Below are 8287 nucleotides of genomic sequence, written 5' to 3'. Positions count from 1 at the left end.
TATCTGTAAGGACCCACTGTAAGAACCCTTAGCAGAGAATTTCAACCACAAAGACGAGGGAGGTTTTCCAATGCCTTGAAAAGATAGTGCCGTAGATGGTAGTAAGGAATGGAGTAAAAACCTTAATATTTCCATTCTGAAGCGAATTTAACATTTTTTTAAGGTCTGATTGTCTTTAATTTATAGCGTCTGATTTACCCAAATCTGAGTGAATGTGTACGTAACGAAGTGTGTTTTCTTGTGTGTCTCTCCCATTTAACAAAAAACACGAGCTGTTCTTTTTAACTCATGTTGCTGGATGAAAGGAAGAAACTGCTCCGAATTTCAACCATGAGGCCACATTGCGTGTAGTTAAAGGTATCCAAATCATCTATGTTAAAAATATACATATGTTTCGTTTTTGCCCAATTACAGGCTTTAAAGGAAAGAGTCTTAGAAACACAAACACGGTCACCCCTTAATTTATTATCCCTCCGCCGAAATATGATAACCCAGATAAGGTCCCTCTAAATAAAAGATACCCTTATGATTTCCAGTATGATCTCCTAACTTAGCCAAGGTTACAATCAAGCATGAATCCAAATGAATGCCATTATACCACAGACCTGCATTTCCTTTTTGAAATTAGCAAAGTGAGAACATAATCCACCAAGGGTCGCTACTCTAAAGTAGGAGTGCATGGATGCAGTGTGTTTTGCCAATAATAAACATGCCAAGATGCCAAGCAGAAATTAGTCTCAAAAAGCATTTGAAGGAGCTTAATCTGGAAAAGAAAATACAAGAAAAAAACAACACATAGAAAAAAAATTGTACCATCATTTTTGAATGCAAGAGAAATGCCATAATGATTATTCCACCCAGGCAAAATTTTAGATTTTGGCACAGTGAATGCAGCAGTGTATGATCAATGAATCATTTTATTCTTCTGTTGTCATTCAAGACTCATTGTCTGTATGAAGTGGCTACTGTCCCAATCATGCCTCTGTAATAGTTAATCTAACTGCACTGTCCAATTTACAGTAGCTATTACAGACATTTGGGCAGTCTTGATACAACATGTTGAACAGAAATAAAATGATTCATTGGATCATACACTGCTGCCATCTAGTGGCCAAAATCTAAATTTTGCCTGGGCTGGAATAATACATTATGGCATTTCTCTTGCATTTCAAAAATGATGGTACAATTTTTTTTTCTATGTGTTGTTTTTTTCTTTGTATTTTCTTTTACCAGATCTAATGTGTTATATTCTCCTACATTCATTTCACATTTCCACAAACTTCAAAGAGTTTCCTTTCAAATGGTATCAAGAATATGCATATCCTAGCTTCAATGCCTGAGCTACAGGCAGTTAAATTTGGGTATGTCATTTWGGGCGAAAACTGAAAAAAAGGGGCGGATCCTTTTAACTCTGCAACTGTTTTAATGTCACCATTGGCCTCATGGTGAAATCTCGGAGCAGTTTCCTTCCTCTCCAGCAACTGAGTTAAAAAGACACCTGTTTCTTTGTAGTGAGACACCATCCAAATTGTAATTAATAACTTAAATGTCCGTTTTTTTACCCATCTACCATTAGGCACCTATCTTTTCAAGGCATTGGAAAACCTCCCTCGTCTTTGTGGTTGAAATTCTCTGCTAAGGGTTCTTACAGTGGGTCCTTACAGATAATCGTATGTGTGGGGTACAGAGATGAGGTAAGTAAGTTTCCTTGCACAAGCAAGCCAGAACAGCTCATAGGGCAGGAGCCTATCTCCTGTTTCTGTAGCACGAGGCAGCTTGATGTTAACTTAATGTGTAAAAGGGGTGTGAATACTATAAATATATATGTGTATTTGATGTTGTGTATAGACATTATGGACAGTATATTAATTGAAAAGGTGTGTACAGCAGTACTTATATAGTATGAGCCTTGACTAGAATACAGTATATACATATGAAGTGGGTAAAACAGTATGTAAACTTTATTAAAGTGACTAGTGTTCAATGACTATGTACATAGGGCAGCAGTCTCTAAGGTGCAGGGTAGAGTACCGGGTGGTAGCCAGCTAGTGACAGAACTAAAGTTCAGGGCAGGGTTTGAWGGCCTGGAGATGGAATCTGTTTCTATTTCCCAATTGACTTAGCCTGCCAGGATGCTCTCAATGGTGCATCTGTAGAAGTTTGTTTGGGTCTTAGAGGCCAAGACAAATTTCTTCAGCCTCCTGAGGTTAAAGAGGCGCTGTTGCACCATCTTCCCCACACTGTCTGTGTGGATGGACACTTTCAGGTTGTCAGTGATGTGCACGCTGAGGGAACTTGAAGCTTTTCACCTTCTCCACTGCAGTCCAGTTACCTTCAATTTCTTGGGTACAGGAACAATGGTGGACATCTTGCAGCAAGTGGGGACAACAGTCTGTAATAGAGAGAGATTGAATATGTCCGTAAACACTCCAGCCAGCTGGTCTGCACATGCTCTCAGGACACAGATAGGGATGCCGTCTGGGACCGGCAGCCTTGCGAGAGTTAACACGCTTAAATGTCTTACTCACGTCGGCCCGCGTCGGTGGCACTGTGTTTTCCTTGAAGCGGGCGAAGAAGGTGTTTAGCTTGTCCGGGAGCAAGGCGCTTTCCCTTTATGATCCGTGATTGTACGTCTTGTGTCTGAGCCGGAACATATCCCAATCCACGTGATCAAAACCAATTTTGAAACAATTCCAGCATTTAAACACATGTGGTAGACTAGCTGTGTATAGTTGCTCTTAAACGCTAGTTATTATTWWTTTTTATTTTTGGGGGCTCTTATACGCTATACAATACGTTCTTATGTTTCCCATTACTGTGTAGTTAACCCCACTAGCGAAATATAACATGCCATAAGTGCCCATTCTAATTGATGGTGTTTTGTGTTGGCATACAGTGTTCACCACTGGCTGAGTGTCATGAGAAGACTGATACGTCCTATTCCCTATATAGTTCATTACTTTTGACCAGAGCATTATGGGCCCTGGTCAAAAGAAGAGCACTACATAGGGAATATGGTGTCATTTGGGACGAACCCAAAGTGTTTGTTACTGTCCTATGGTGGTTGCGCTGTCATTCACTTGTTGCCTTCCAAATACCCGGCTGAAATGCAATGAGCAGTGTGTATTGACTGTGGGTCAGTTGTATACGTGGTTGACTCAATGGCTACATCCCAATTGACTCCCTAAGCCCTATATAGTGCACTTTTTTTGACAAGAGCGTTATTGGCCCTGGTCAAAAGTAGTGCATTATATAGGGAATAGGGTGCCATTTACATTTACATTACATTTAAGTCATTTAGCAGACGCTCTTATCCAGAGCGACTTACAAGTTGGTGCATTCACCTTATGATGTCCAGTGAACAACCACTTTACAATAGTGCAATTCAAACTCTAAGGGGGGGGGGGGGGCGTTAGAAGGATTACTTTTATCCATTCCTAGGTATTCCTTAAAAGAGGTGGTGTTTCAGCGTGTCTCCGGAAGGTGGTGAAAATTGAATTCTCGCTGGTCCTTCCGGCGTCGTGGGGAGTTTGTTCCACCATGGAGGATGGTGGAACAAATCCAGTTTAGGATGGAACGAAAAGGTAGTGGTCTGTCAGCATTCATCTTGGATTAGCGGGACAAAACAGATGTATGTCCTTGAATGGACAGACAGACAGACACAGACTTGTGCAGCAGAGAATAATGGAGTAGACTTTGCTATTGGGGGTTCCGTTTATTAGGGACAGCGATGTAGAAATAACAGAGTTTTAGGTAACACTTTGTCCTGAAGGATACCTACATCAGGACTTCATAACCATTCTTAACCCATACATAACACATTCATCTGTAGGACATAAGAATTCTATGTCAGCAACTGTGTCGTTGTTGAGATTAGCGCTTAGTTACTGCTTATAAAAAATCCTTATGTAGGTAAGCCTTCAAATAAAGCCTTACGGATTTCGTCTCAGCCTCTTTTCCGTCTTCAGAGAGGCTCTGCCACACGCACAACGCCACACACCACACACACACACCACACACACACACACACACACACACACCACACACACACCACACACACACACACACACACACACACACACACACACACACACAACACACACACACACACACACAGCCCAATGTCCAGCTGCTAGAACAGCAAGTGTTCTCGTTTTATGATTCATGACAACAACTAATGAACGGACTTAGCGGACGTGCGTTTCATTTGTTGTTTTCCTGCGAATGTCACACACAAACCATCTTGCAAGCGCCTAGCTGGAGCATACTGGCCGCTTTCCCCTCCTCTTTCTCCCCCCTCCTTCTTTCATTTCACTTCTCATCCCTCTCTCCTAAGGCTCTGGGTGCTATCAGATGAGACAGTGGGAGTCGGCGTTGRCGAGACCACTCTGTCTCGTTAGATGAGCTCGTGTGAGCGTGTGTGTTTGTGTGTGCGTCCATGTGTGTGTTGAACTATGCATGCGTGCCTGCGTGTGTGCACGCATGTGTGCCCACTCGTGCTTTTGAGTGCTTTTTGGATGTGTCACAATTAACACGCTCCCTTGATTTAAAGCTCCCTTCTCTCTCTTCGCGGGCACATTGGTCCGGAATCATTGGTTCGGGGATGAAAACAGATCATATTTGCTTTCCTTCCTCCAGAAGAGTGATCTGTACAGAGCGGTCGGTAACGAATTCCAGGAGGCTGAGCATGCTAAMGAGTTCATTATTCCAGCCCGGGTTCGGGAGTAATTACCATTTTGTATCCCAAACTGTTCAAGACTGTTAAGCCGAGGATGAATTTTGATAAATATTTGCATAAGTGTAAGTGTTGCGCAACTGACAGTGTTGGGGTGGGCTAGGCTGGTTCGCTTTGTGACAGCTGGAGAAATTGGAGTGGGCGTGTTGTTGAGTAGCCGGGCCGTTTCCACGGGCGCCCAAAGTGATGATCCGTCACCTCAGATATTAGTGGGTGTCTTTTGATTGGCCGAGGAGGAGGCTACAGGTTTCTGTCCGAGTGGATGATTGGTGGGTGATGAGGGCGTTTTCCCATGGCTGGCTGCTGATAGGATGACTGATTGGAATGACGTAAACAACATTYTACTTGGCTTGAGTCTTTCATGGATGTTCCCAACATTCAACAGGCTCATACAGATCAGTGTAAAAAGAGTACATATACCATTGCATCCTATCCTATTTGTATTCATGTGACTAAAAACAGTCATTACAATCAATGCGCCGTAGCATTTACAACAGACACGTATGGCAATCGACAAGGGACAAAACACCAATAATTCATGCCTTTCTACTCATCCATCTCGCCCATCACTTGCCGCTAACCGTTCAGCTGTTGCTTTCATATACCATCAGTTTGTAATTGATTGTTATATATTTCATATTTGGAGAGAGTGTTGCATTAGTTTAGCTCCGATGAGATGATGATTTTTGTTTTTAAACTTGTAGTAAATAGATTGCGTTATTTTCTCTCAGAATTGTTTTTATAATGGAGTGGATGGGTGATGTTTGCAGGGTTAATATTTAGTTGCTAGGCAACAGTTGTTGGCATTCGCCAGGAACCTTCAAGTAAAGTGGGTGGAGGGCGAGAGGAAGGTGGGGGCCACTGGCGTACCAGACACCCTCGCAGTCCCCTCAAGGCGGATGGCCCGACGAGCTCTGTAAGCCCATGCTCCTGTTATCTATGTCTATATTTTAAATGTAATAAATCATTTTAACAGTAACCCTACAAAAAGTCATTTTTAAACCTTTTTAATTTCCATATGTACTAGGAAGCTAAGTGTTTGTGTCTTGGGCTTCAAGAATGTGACTGATCAAAGTGCTTCAGGCCTTGAAAAATAAGTAATTTAACTGATTGTAAGTAAGTAGGGGGACATTGGTGAACAAATGCTGTGGTTAAGGCTACAATGGTGCCAGTGCAATGAGTAGAGCTTAATCAGGTGTTCAAAAGAGCAAATCAGACCGAGATCCTAATGCTTCTTAGGAATTCTTTATGAGCTTTGGTTTAGAAAACAATCTATGCGCAGAAGCGACAGTCTTTGGTTACAGGCATGGTTAAAACAGCTTGATTTCCATAGCAACATAAGGGAAACTGGGCATAAGTGAGTGCTGCTTCAAATACAGCAGTTCTGCAGCAGCTTTGACTGAGCCTCTCTCATTCTCCTTAATTGCCGGCCTCAACACATTACGGAAAGAGATTAACTGTATAGGAAGCTCTGGGAACAGGTCGTCTGGATACTGGACAGCCAATAAATTGGCAGATGAAAACAGATTATCATGTTTAGCGGACAACAGTTCTTGAGGGTTAAAACAAAAGAAWGCGGTTTACGATTTTGTTCATACTGGTGAACTGGCGTTTGGGTTGTCTGGTTGCAATATATCCAGTCTCTTATCGCTTGTATATCTTGGCATGCATCATTCAAGACTCTATTCAGTCTGTAAAGCTGAAGCGTTTCAGATTCTGCAACAGAAATGTAGCCTATAGGGAATTTCATATTGAACCTACATATGCAGTGTTTACCGTGAATGCAGTCTCCGCTAGAGCAGGAGCATTACCTTTGATTGAAATTGAATCTGTAAAGCTGATCTTCCRGGATGCGGATTCAATATAGCCCTTAGTTTAAATTATGTGCAGAGCAATGGACACATACCGCACCGTTTCTCAGAAAGGGCTGTCTGGGTTGTCAATATTCAGTATAGAAAACAGTCARACCCGCAACCTGGACCTACAGGCCATGGTGAAAACATTTGCACAGGAGAATGCAAGGCGACTCAGTTGCATACTGTGGCTACTATAGGCCTCCACTTAGAACATTTATTTAATTTACCTTGATTGCAGCCCATTTGTATAGGCTATTAGCCAGATAAAACCCGCTGCGTTCAACAATAAATAGTGGCTGAAATGATCMTCAAACTGACTACTTAAAAAAAAAAATTCAGAGGAAATGACTGGACTGAAATAGATGTGTATGGACAAATGGCAATTTCCCCCGGTATACAGTACACCGATCACTTTGTTGTGAAATAATGGCCCGTGCTCAAGATTTTGTTTAGGAACTACCAGTCATGCCAACTGCAACCCTTTAGCTTCCAATATTGATTTATTCCAGTGTTCAGACCCAGGCATTTAAGGTTTGATCAACCGAATGTGTTGGTGTTCAATTCATACCGTTGAGCGTTGTAAGAGTTTATTCTGAGAGTCTGTGTTGTAGTGACGGCCCAGCTCCCTATCTGACTTTTATCAACTGTATACAAGGATTCTTTTGTGTTTCTCAGGAATGCTGAATAATTTGGGTTGCTCTCACCATCCCCCAAACTTTCACATCTCTGTGAAGCAGAGGTGATGTTGTGATAAAATCCTGTGCATTTCTCATCTCATATGTATAAACTGTATCTTATACCATCTATTGCATCTTGCCTATGCCGCTCGGCCATCGCTCATCCACATATTTACATGTACATATTCTTATTCCATCTCTTTAGATGTCGGAACTAGAAGCACAAGCATTTCGCTACACTCGCATTAACATCTGCTAACCATGTGTATGTGACCAATAACATTTGATTTGATTTGATTTGCGGTCTGATATCTGATTGGACGTTTACTTTGACAGTATTCAAACAGATGGTCAGATGGTTATAAAAGAGTCAGATCCATTGCTATTTCTCTTTTGTTCCTGTCCTGCTCTGGTGAGGTACATACACTGTCTCTCTCTCTCTCTCCTTCCCATGGTTATTTAGGTCATGACTTCTCTCTCGCTCTCCCTCTCTGATCATGACTAGATTATCAATGCTTAGGTTAATCAGTAATGTCTTGTAACTTATGGKTTTGCCTTGTATKATGGAATCTATTGATTTTCACAGTGTTGATAAATTAATTTGCCTTTGATAGACAATTCTCAGCCCTTTCTTGGTGGTCTATTCCTGTAACTCGAACATAGTCCCGCTTGCACAAGGCTAAATCATCTTTATGGAGTCAGATATACATTTTGATAGACTTTGTTATATCAATTGCATAGTCTTATTACGAGTCGCATGTAAGGTACTTTACATACAAATATTACCCACTACAGTGTGGACTGCTCAGGCACTTATACCACTTCACCACTTAACCATTTGTACCACTCCATGAGGAACATATAGGCAGTTCACAATGTCGTCCTGCAGTCTGAGCGTGGCCCAGGAATATGATCTATTTCTCTCCATAACATCCCTGCTTAAATAAGTTCTGTTTATTTGTCATATTTCTTTWAAAAAAAGTAAAGTAAGTAGCCTTGTACGATTCTTTGAGCCTTCA

The sequence above is a fragment of the Salvelinus sp. IW2-2015 genome, linkage group LG28 (genome assembly GCF_002910315.2).
Source record: "Salvelinus sp. IW2-2015 linkage group LG28, ASM291031v2, whole genome shotgun sequence".
NCBI lineage: Eukaryota > Metazoa > Chordata > Actinopteri > Salmoniformes > Salmonidae > Salvelinus > Salvelinus sp. IW2-2015.
Note: the sequence above shows the minus strand (reverse complement) of the source record.